At 46.9% G+C, this 12,112-nt stretch overlaps 1 long non-coding RNA gene across 1 annotated transcript; it reads right to left on the minus strand.

Annotated features, from left to right (window-relative positions):
* Nucleotides 1-6,900: 6,900 nt before the first annotated feature.
* Nucleotides 6,901-12,109, minus strand: LOC136004724 (uncharacterized). The gene is made up of 2 exons (XR_010608580.1): nt 11,854-12,109; nt 6,901-7,102 (listed from the first exon to the last, which is right to left on the minus strand). It is a non-coding gene; the product is annotated as an uncharacterized LOC136004724 (long non-coding RNA).
* Between the last annotated feature and the right edge of the window lie 3 nt (nt 12,110-12,112).

The following is a 12,112-nucleotide window of genomic DNA, read 5'->3' on the forward strand; positions in this document are numbered from 1 at the left end:
GGAGCAGCATCACCGACGTGGCGGCGGGGGCTCTGTTTCTCGGCTTCCTGGGATCCCCTCGAAAGCTCTGACAGCAGTCGCAGGGGCTGCAGTCCGGGCTCCCAGAACCGCGGCCAGTGCAGCTCTGGAACCCTCTTGCTCAGTGTCCCAGCGCACGGCTCAGCCGCACACGCTCTGCGCCGGCAGGACGGTGGGGACAAGGAGAAGCCACCCGTCGGTGCCTGAAGGGACCCTCATGTGCCTCAGGATTTAACAGCCTGCTCTCCCCATTGAGCAAATGTTGCGAGTGTCCAACAGCAATAAGGATGGTGCTGAAACATCCCACATTGTTCCACTGAACCTACATTGCTCTGAGCTCTGGAAAGCTGCAGTACCTCGTCAGGGCGCCTTGCCACAACTAAGCCAAGTGGTGTGTGAGCCCAAGCACTTGCCTGGGAACGTTGATAAACCTTTGTACGAGGACGTGGTGTGCACATCTAAATCCAGGCCAGGCCAAGGAATAACGGTACTGAGCAAGGATCTAGACCAAACCATGTCTGTCAGTGATACCTGTTACCCCGAGGGGAATGCTGGACTCATTAAAGTGTGCGAGAAAAGCTAAAGGCAAGAAAATCAAATGAGGTTACTAAAACATAACAGTTTGATTAAGGAAACATCAGTTACTTTATGACCTTTACCGAACACACTCATGTTTGTGATTCTTTTATGGTAATGCAGTGGAAGACAGTAAAAATACAACCATTCAGTGCTACAAATAATGATCATAGTGTAATCCATTTACAGAGCGCTTGGATATAATCTTTAGTGGTATGAGTGTCTCAAGTTAGTTAAACGCACAGCAAGCTGCTGCTTGCAGTCTTGGTTAAAATGAACCTCAGCTTACGGTTAAGTCAGTGGCTGAGCGAATGATTTTGTATTAAAGTGAGCCGAGTCCACTGAGGTGGGCAGCCAGACTCCACATATAGTGAAATACTGTAATAATTAGTAATGCTGGCATTTCGGCCTCCAGAGGAGTGAGGGTTTGATAAGACAGCAGAGCAAAGCTGTGCACAGACCCATGCACTGACCCTGCTGTGGGCTTGCTGATGCAGCCGCCTTGCACCGTTTCAGCATGCAGGGAGTCAGGAGGAGGGCTCGCCTTGCTGCTGCCAGCACGGGGGGCTCAAGCCCAAGCAACCAGCAGTTAACACCCAGCAGGCACCTGCCAAAAGCTGAACTGTAACATGATTTAATAAACCCAGCTTGCCGCAGTGTCAAATGTGAGAAGCTGAACTTTCTGCAGTATTTTTCTAGAACATAAAATCTCTTTATTAACCCAGAGTTAATTATATTAAGACCAGAGAGGTCTTACGCTACTTATGCCAGACTACAGCATTTCACTAAAGCAAGCCAGCCCATATGCAAATGTGCAGAGCTTTGCTGGGTTCAGAAAGTGTTCGTCAACCTGATCATAAATATGCATGGAGAAGTCACCCATATTCAGGCGCACCACCTGGGTAACCCTGACCTTGCCACGGCTGGGTTTTGGAGCAGAGCAGCACCAGAGCGAGCACTGCTCGTGTCCGGGGCCCCAGAAATGGCACACGTTCACACACCGTGTTCCCCTTCAGGCAGCTGCTGCTGGTATTTACAGGGCTCGGGAAGGTTTGTGGTTTACAGCTGGGAATGTGCCTGCAAAGTGGCGAAGGAGGCAGGGAGGCAGCCACAGGGATGCTGACCTGGATGTTGCTCACCTCGCCTGCTGTGGCATCTCGGGAGCAGGAGACAGAGGAGCTGCCATCACGGTGAAGCCATTTACTCTTAAGCAACACTTCGCATTCCCAGAGCGGCCAGATGAAGCTCAGGGGGACAGGTGAATAAGCAGGAGCAGCAGGGTTTGCCACAGCTTAATGTTTCCCTCTGCTATAAACCAAACTTTTCTCAGTGAAGAGAAAGGGTATGTGGTTTTTCTTCTTCACATGCTAAACCAAGTAGCAAAATAAGGTGTTTTCCCCAATAATGTCACTGATCATGATTTTCACCATGCATCCCTAGCTAATTGGGGTGCGTGCTTATCAGGTGCTTAATTTGAGTGCTATCTAGCCTGAGGGTTTAAAGAAAAGCTTAACTCTGCCTGCAAAGTGGAGACCACTGATGTGACACCTGCCTATCAGCAGGCTGCAGGCAACCTCCTGCAGTGGGTGCACCCTGTGACTGCAGCTTAACTTCTGTCCACAGCCCTGCCTGCGTGCTTCAGCAGTTACTCAATGGCCAAAAGGCATTAAGGAGCCACAACGCAGAGGTTATTTCAGGAGAAACAGCCCAGGTGACTGTCACGCATGCATTAAGAAAACCAGGACACAGCACACCAGATTTAGTTTAGCTACAGAAAAATAACTGTACTAGTAGTGAAGCAATGCTGACCCCAGCTACTAGATGCTGACACCTGGCTTTTGCTGCGTAAGAGAGATTAGGTTTCTCTGGTTTGTTTCCTCCCTGTCTCTTTATATATATTTCAAGTATATAGCATGTATCTAGTATTCAGATGTTTAAGACAAACCTCCAACGTTTTAGAGAGAGAAGTGCCCTTCAAGCCCAGCAGTGCAATCTATGGGCTCATGAAATAGCAACTGCAAGTGGAAATGAGCCCCTGCAGTGCAACCCCTTCACTCTGTTATATTGCAGTGTATTTTCTGATTTTTCAAGAGCCTGGTTTGTGTGACCCTGCCAGTGTCTAAATTGATTGTTGAAGTTTCTCTGCTTTTGTCTTATTATAATGTAATTTATGGGATGCTGAAAGTCTGCAAGTTACTTGTACTTGACTGACATTTCTCTGAGAGTCAAAAAAAGGCTGCGTGTACTTGACTGAGATTAAAATTGGTAGACTGCATCTAGCCGTATCCTGCTATCAAAGTGCAGGATTGGAAGACTTCCATTAAATTGTTATTTTCAGTTATTACTAGCTCCTAAATCAGTTCATATAATTTCTTTCCCATAATGAATGCACTGCATTGTAAGCCTAAATGCCATATTTTCTACTGATCTATTTCCACAACCTGTTTAGTGAAATAATTAAAATGATTTACAAGGCTGACCCAGTATCTCAGTGGTTTAGTAAATCATGTGCCTTGTGGGAGGCTCAGAGAGTTTTAAACCCGCAGCTCCCAGCAGCAGCAGGACTCAGTGCTGCTGCAGCGTGTCCTGGGCTGCATCTTCTGATGCATACAAAGCCAGCCTCCGAAACGCTTCCTTCCAGTGCTCAGGGGGAGCAAGAGCTTCAGCTAGTTTCTTCCTTCATCACCCCTGTTCAAAGCACGAACACTTCTTGGTGCTACCAAGCTGGAGCAGAACTTGAGCTGCAACCTACAGGTAACTTGTCTTCACCTGAACTTCTTCAAGTTGAACACCCCAGTTTTCCATCCCCAGAATTCACCCCACATTATCGGTGAGAGCAGCAAAAGATGGCAGCAACTGTGGAGCTTAGTATTTTTCCATGCAAGACAATGTGGGAAATGATTCTTTCTGTCTTCTTCTGGTTAGTTTAACTCATAAGAGGACAACTATAAACACAATCTCTGTTTACAGGCCAGGGTTACAGAAGGGCTCTGTAGGATCCAGTAGTGTCAGAACAGACGTACACTAAGGTATGCCACAACGTCTCTTAGAATCTCTAGAAGTCCCTTTGGTGGTCTCAGAGGGCCACAGGCAATTCCTCAGGCAAAAGGGAGGCATCATTTAGATGATCTACCTCCCTAGCGCAGGAGCCCCTCCTGTAATGATACAGGCCCTCACAACTCCTCCATATCTCACACAGCTCTTGCAGGCAAACACACAGGGCTCATACAGCCAGAACTGAAAAAATGCTCCCAGGTTTCTTTCTAGCTCACCTCCTCGTCTTACAGCAACAGGGAGCCCTCGGAGCAGGGTCAGGCAGACACTACAGCAGTGCCTGGGAGGAGCCATAGCAGCCAGTCCCTGTAGCAAGGGTGGGAAGAGCAAACAATATTTAACGTGCTGTTATGAAAAGCTGCCAGTAATGCTCCTTTCCCACGAAAAATGTGCATTTTGACAGCTGCAGTCTGGAACAAAAGGTATTGAGCTGACTTCTGTGGGATGAGGGCAATGGCTGCAAAGGAGAGTGCAGCCAGGATCAGCCCCAACAGCCCCTCAGGGAGGACACCCCTGGGGACACACGGTGGGCAAGGAGGTCACAGGTCACAGACCTCCATCCACAGGAAGGACAGAGCCCATCGCTCTAAAATCCATCAGCATCTGAGACACTATTTGTAATGTCTCCACTGACAGCCCGTGAGCAAGGCTCGACCTTGCTTTCAGCATCTGCTGCATTTTTTATAGTTCTATTCTTTTGCATAATTATACAAAGAAAAGAAAAACATCCTATAAAAACTTAAATATTTGCAGACAGTTGCTGGACGCACTTTGCTGCACATGTTATTATCCTCCTTCCCTGACCCTAACCTACCACTATTTCTGCTTTGATTCAAATGGGCCTGTAATTTCACAATATGAATTCAGCTGGAACTACTATTTTTCTTAAGTGAACTTTACCAGAGCACCGACTGCTCCAGGCTCTGAGAAGGAACACATCTTGTGAATGTTCCAAAGCATGTGTCTGGAATTCAAAAAGAAGCGTTGGTAAGTGGGCTGTAATCACACTGAAGGGCAAGCAAATATTCCTCCTCTAAGGCAGGAAACAACAAAGGGAAATACGCTTCGCTTCTGCTGCCTCAATGCTGATAATTTACAGATCAGAAGACTTCTTTAGAAAGAAGCCTGCTGTGCTGCAGTGTGTGTTTCAGAGCTGAAATACCTATAGTCATACCTTTAATGCCACACCTGAGGTGTAAATCAGGGCCTTACCTCTACAAGCACCATGCACCCAGCAGGAGCTCATGCTGCCCACAGCAGAGGGCTGTGTGGAGGCACACACCAGCAGCAAGCCCTGACAACCCGAGTCACCATGGCGCAGTGTGCTGTGTTAACAGCATCCATCCTCCAACACAGGCAGCTGCATGCACGAGAGCTTGGCGGCTGTGACCCGTATGACTGAAACTGGACACGAGGGTCAAAAATTACCTCAGAGAGGGACCGTAACACACAAACACGCTCTCCTCATGTGCACAGTGGGGTAACAGTCCCCTCACCACCTCCCACATCAGGCAAAAATCCGCCACTTTGGTGTCTGTCCAGCCTCAGGATCGGTTTTCTGCCAGAACATGACAGCCACAAACCAGGCGCGGGGCAGCACTGTCAGGGGTAGGTGCCACATCGCTGACAGGGTCATGAGCAGAGACTTGCTCACTGTGCCAGCCCAGACAGCACGGGGGGTTCCATCAGTGCTTCCATGCCAAATGGCCCTTCCCTGCACCTCCCCTGTGCACCCACCAAAGCCCCTTTGAGTTTACTGTACTCTCAAATAACCACTGTAGGTGCAACCCACCACTGCAGCACTCCTAATTTCACACTCAGGTAACCCTTAGAAATCCGTTTAACCCACAGCAATACTGAGCAACTCAAGCAATTTGCTAACTAGGGCTCTGTACTAACTGAGCTGTGACAACGCAGAGGATCCCCTGGCAGCTGCCTGCAAATGTGGTTCAGGCCAGTTTTAAATCTGTGACCAGTTAATTCTGTTTAGAGGATCTGCTTTTCTCTCTCTCCCATTCTCACCCACTATTCTGTTTTTCAGAAGGTGCTTAATACCACTTGAACTCATCACTGCCAGGATGAAAGCTCCTCCTTCTCCTTCCCCTGATGTTCTGTCCCACTGCAAAACACATAAATTAATTTTATGCTAAAATTAACATATAGTGCTGAGGCAAATGAACTGGCATCTCCATGTACACCTATTAGCTTCCAGCATTTCCTGAGAGGGGCTTTATTTAATTACCAGCCTGAGAGGCTAGCTCACTCCAGAACTGCAGCCACATTATTACAGTTATCTCCTTGGACACCTGCCTCTCTGCTGTTTATCAGATTTCCACTGGAGATGGATAAAATATTTTCTATTGCACCAGGTTATTGTTTCTTTAAAAGGTACTTACTAGAGCACTGACCTCAAACAGGGTTTTTCTGGCTGGCTTTGGATGGGTTGGGCTTTTTTACACAATTATCAAAGCAATCCAGCAGCATTAAGACCCTCATGGCCCCACCACGTACTGGCAGCTCAGAAGAAATCACAGTATGGAAGGGGAGCTGAAAGCCTGAACACCCTGCACAGAAAGACCTTGCCTGCAGTGGGATCCAAAAAAACCCTCAGCTGCTGTGACTTCTTTTCATCCTCCCATGTATGAAAACATCAAGTGGCAAAGCTGAGAGACATGGCTCAGTGCCCTTCACTGCAGTCCAGCCACAGGGATCTGCCCAAATTCCTCATGGTGGTTTGGGCCACACTTTACATGACAATGATGCCGCTATAACTGGTTGATAAAAGACTAATGTAGACACAATTATACAAAATGCTGCCTACATGCATTAGCAACATAGTCACAGCCAGTGTTACTGGTGCTATGTAACCTAAGGGACCAGGTAGGGTAAAGCAGCTCTTAGCTCCTCTGCAGGACAATGCTAGTCAGGTGTAGACTGCAGCCATGGGGTTTCTTCAGCCCAGATTCAACAGAGTAAGAGTTTCCACTTGTTTTTCTCTGGGTTGCACTACCTGAATTTGTAGAGACACACACTGAAACCAGTGGGACCTGATGCTCCAGGGTGCATCAGCAGACAAGGCCTTTATGCGTCTGTACTCAGCAACACATCTCTTTGGAGATGCATGAGCTGACTCCTACTGAAAAGAATGGTTCAGTCCTGATATAGTCTACACATGTTACTGAGAAAGAGCGTGGCAGGAACAGGGCCATGCTGATAGCAATGCCTTTGAGAAAGATGACTCATTACAGAGGAAAAATGAGAAAGTGCATTTGTTTAATTAATGAACCTTTTCAACTTTCTCGGGATTTCACTCCAGTTCGTAACTCCAGGCATGTTTGTCATGAAGCACCGGCTGGCTGCGAGCTGTGCAGGAGGCAGCAGAGCTGCAGACACTGCTCCTCCATGAGTGAGAGCCCCTTAGCCAGAGTGTGCCGCATCCCCAGCTCTTCAGCACCTGCTGGGAAAGGAGCAAAAGATGCTGTAGTGAAACATACACTATTTTAACAGGAGCCTTGTGCGAAACGTGCTTCTTCTCTCCTGTCACCTCAATCCTAGTCAGCACCGCTTCACCTCACACCAGAGCCCCAAGGTGGAGATACACACAAACCCCTTGTTTATGTTACGTTTATGCCCAAGATAACTGGGTTTGAGCCCAAAAGCTCTTGATTTGTATTATTTTTAAATGTTAATTAATTATGCTAGTTGTATGTAGTTTAACCAAAACCAAATGAAATACATTCTACTGGTTGGTCTGCTATAATTCCAATGACTATTATTACTCCATAATTTATCATTTTTAATACTCATTTTGCACCACACATGACTACCACGAGTCAATGCTAATTTTGTTTTAAAATAAAATATTCAACAAGATCTAAATGTGATTCAAAGCACAGCAACAGTAATGGCTGGGAGACAGACTGATGGAATAATACATGAATGCAGAATGCTGCTATTAATTAGTAAATACAAGCTGTCCAGGAGAGCAGCAGTGGCTGTTGCCCTGAGGTGGGTTTGGATCATATGTGATTTCGGCAAGCCGGGGAACCAAATGTCTGCTGCCAAAGCCTCAGCTTATGGGCTCCCCATTACTGTTTTACAGAGAAAGTGGTGTTTTTTTAGTGCTGCTCTGCGTGGTGAGGCTGGGCAGCTCTAGTTTGCAGCAGTTATCTGCAGGTATTCCAGGGTCCCTCGTATTTTTAATATTTAAAGAAGGAGGTATCTTCTTATTTTGATGTAAGACTATACTGGTATTTAGAAGAGTGCCCTCCTAAACTCGTCGGGAAATTGAATTCCTTCAAAATCCTCTTTCCACTGATAATTGTCCTGTGATGCAGAAGAGGATGGGGGATGGTAGAACTGGATACCTGTATGCAAAAAAAAGCTGCAAACAAGCGAATTTCTTCCAAAACAAGAAACCATTTCAAAGCTTTTTTATCATTATTTTTAGACTTGAAGCAGGCAGGAATAAGTACAGAGAACACATGTAGGAGCCTGTGGCTGCGACCCCAGTCTCGGGCTGCCCTCTAGTGAGATCAGCCTCCGCGACGGGTGCTGCAGCCAGTCTCCCAAAACAGCTCCCTTCTTTTGTTTTTGTTTTAAACCCCAGCTTTTAAATCCTTGACATTTTCTGGAAGCACTTGGGGATTATTATTTGTGTTCTGATTTCTGTGCCACTAGGACATATTTGGACTGGGTTTCTGGGCACTTTCTGTTTTTCTTGCACACAGAAAAGCCAGTCTGTAATTTACCCTGAGGTGGTACCTACAATCTGACGTAAAAGGAGCCAGGACTCTAAGGATAAAAATGAACCTTACAATGGAAAAAGCAGTTAGTCAGCTGAAGGGTAAGACGACACACGGGATGGACACCTGGAGACACCCATCTCATCCCAACCCATGAGTTATAAATGAGCTGAAAAAGCAGAACTTAAAGAAAAATAAATGGAAACACTCAAGGAAAACAGGGTACATCAAAGGATGACGCTCATTAATGAAACAGCCATCTAAAAGCAGTCAGCCATGCCCATAATGCAAGAGTCTGGGCTTCCACACACAGCACCTGCAAACTTCCCTCTAGCAAACCTACACTGACATGAAAATTCAGGCTATGAATGCCAAATACTCCATCTACCTGCCTTGCTATATGGCAACTCTGCCCCACGACCCTTTCCTAGACCGGTTTCTGCAGGGAGCCACGAGGCCCGGATCCCTGGAAGCGCATAGCACATGGCAGACCAGCACTGCCCAGGAGCTGCACAGCAGAGCCAGGAGGAACTGGGGTGTGCAGGGTACCGGTAGCCACACGGCCCAGGAAACATGGGCATAAAGCACCCAGGCCAAAAGAAGATGTCAGCAGAGGGAGGAAAAGGCAAAAGTGATGGTGAGATGCAGGCAGGAGGTGGAGGGACGGCCACGGGACCTACACAGGCTGGCTGCATGTGGGAAATTGGCTGGCAGTTGTATTAGCAGCTGGATATTTGGATAGACGGAATCAGTTCAGAAGAGCTTAAATGGAAATTACTTTCACCAGTACAGATATCTCTAAGGACCACATTTAGCTGATAATAAAATGTGGCCAAGAGGAATAAACTATATTGATCTTGAGAGCTCACATGCTTGCTGAGACAGTCCTTCTAGAGAAGGATGGTATTTATTTCTCGTACCAGTGACAATCTGCAAAGGTTAACTGTGATTATAGCTTTTTACACACATCAGCTCACTTCTCATACTTCGGCTCATCGCTCTTCAGTTCACAATGACTCTTTGTAAAAAAATCACTGGTCTCCTATTCTTGTGCCACACAAATATCCTTAATTGTGGTTTCATTATCTTTGATTATCTTTGCTCAGTCTGCATCTTGTCTTTTAGCTCTCTGTGAGTGCCAACATAAAGCTCTTTCTGTAACTGCTCCCACACTGGCGTGCACAGGGTGTTCTCCCCATCACGGTCCTTCAGCAGTACTTCAGTGCAGCAACACAGCCCCCTAGTGCTCACGGTCAGATCGCTTAGTGCTGGGCTTGTGCGTGGTTCGGGGTTTCAGGTTGTTTTTAGAAAGCAATAAATAAAGCCATACACAGATTTAACAGACTAAGAAATGCCAGTGTTGGCACCTATAACTTGGTATTAATAATATATATTAGGGATTTACATCACTATAAACCTATTCCAAGGTGATATACTTGAAGTAAAAAGCTTGAGAACTCTGAGGCACTAAGACATGCAGAGCAGTTGATACTGCACATTTGGAAACACGCATTATAATTATTTTGTTTGAATATTTCCACTTCACTTGCTAGTCACATTTTACCCATCTATCCTCATTTCTGAGCCTTCTTTTTCTTATTTACAAATTGTCTTTGCCTATTCAGTGGTTTCTCAGTTTCTTCACTTTTTCACGTTTATTTGATGGGACTCCCAACTCCTGACACAGAGCCTTCTTGCTGGGACACACACTTAATGCACTCACCTCACTCCCTCAGATATTATATCTGAAGATAAATTGAGAAATGAAGACGTAGAGCTGTTGGAAGAGACTGGTTTCCCCAGGCACTAGTTTAGCCTGGATCACTGGATTTACAACACCAGCACCGCCAAAACTGATTTGACTATTAATCCCTGAAGTGCCATAGGAATTGCAGCATAAATCCAGTGAAGGAGCACTCATACGGCCCTAAAGACCCATAGCACTTATCCTGGTACTCCATTCATGAAAATTGATGGGTTTTTAGTAGCAATGACAACTCAAGGAGTCCACGCTTTGTAAAACCAAGAGATCTGCTTGCTGTGGCATATACTTAACTGCCAGAAGGTCTGTGATACAAACCAGCTGGTGCTCACACTTAATACCCTGCAGGGACTGGCCCTTTCTTTACACACATGCAGAGATCCACAATTTCATTCCCTGTTAGGGATCACTTTAGTGCCTTTTTGCTCCACAGCAGCACTCAAAAACCCACTGTTTCCTATATCCTGCCTGAGTAACTTGTTCCCTAAGTATTCTTCACCAAGCAGTGATGATTACCTGCTAAGCCAATATGCCTTCATGACATGAATATAAACCCTTTCTGTATTTGGAGAACCCTCATGTATGAGCAGGTGGCAGCATGGGTTGGGACTAGGCTGGCAAAGAAAAGGAATTGGCTGCTCTGGTTTCAAGGTACCTCTATGTTGTACAGTGAGCAAGACTTTGACCTATCCCAGGAGAAAAGAGGCAGCGAGGTATCAGAGGTAGTAAACTCCACAGCCAGCAGCATCTCCCTGATTTTTTGACCTTTGTTGCTAGAAACATGAGGACAGATTTTAAACAAAGATACAAATCAATACTCAAACAACAGACTTGTCTACTCCAACTGTATGCAACCCTACTGAAGTGGTGGGTGACTAGAGAAAATGAGATGGCTTACATTACAGAAGGTATGACTGGCAAGACTTTTAACTGAAGTAACTGAGTTATCTGGTCCTCAGCTTACTCTCCCAAGTCAGAGGATTTTTAGCATAAAAGAGATCAACAATAGCCACATTTCAGTTTGTAAGACTATCTCTTTGACGGCTGAAAAATTATGTTAATTTCGCATCACAAACTCTACTGAAATAAACCTGTGACTTGAACAATAATAGTAACGTTACTGTTCAGACATGTAACAAAAATTACAGGTATTGAAGGTATCAAGTTGTCCCTATCTAGCTTAATCTAAATGGCTAATCTAACAACCTACACTGGCCACAGCTTCCCCCTTTGCAGAACCTCACGGCTGGGATAAGCAATGTCACTTCCCTGTTTTACATGTGGATTTTGGTCTCAGTGATGGCTTCCCTCTAAACCCGAGCCTAGCACAGCTTGTGATTTATGAAGGACACCGAGCTCCTGGGGACATATTAAACAACGACCCAGAAACACAGCTGCTTGTGGGGGGGCTCCTCTTCCACCTTAAACAGAGAAGCCTCTGAAATGTGAGGTTAAAGCTGGGATTTACTACCGGAACCAGCAGTGGAGATGGTACCAGGAAGGTATTTACTCTGATATCCCATGCACTACAAACTCTCTACAAAAGGCTTTTGGCAAGCACAATCTAACAGTTTCCTCCCTCCCCATGCCCCCTCTTTTTGGCTCCTGTTTGCTGACAGAGCTCTGACAGCCCTTCCCGGCTGTCCCACGGGACCCTCACAGACATCAGGCAAGGCCAAGGGACTGCGCTGGGCTCACCGTGCCCAAGGCCTCCTGTGGGCCCACACAGCCCGCGACGGGAGCCCAGGCCGGGGCGCTGCACACCTGCCCGGGGCGCGCTGTGCGCCGGGTCCGCTCCTTCCACCGCTGAGCTCCGCCGGTGCCAGCAGCGCCCGAGCCGGGCAGCGCCTCCCCGCAGCCCCGCTCCGGGCCCACGCAGCTGCGCGGGGCCCCGCTGCGCGCACGCAACGCACCGGCACAGGCGGCGCCCCGGGGCGCCGTGCGTCGCCTTCGCCGT

Source organism: Lathamus discolor, chromosome Z (genome assembly GCF_037157495.1).
Source record: "Lathamus discolor isolate bLatDis1 chromosome Z, bLatDis1.hap1, whole genome shotgun sequence".
In the NCBI taxonomy this organism is placed as follows: Eukaryota; Metazoa; Chordata; class Aves; order Psittaciformes; family Psittacidae; genus Lathamus; species Lathamus discolor.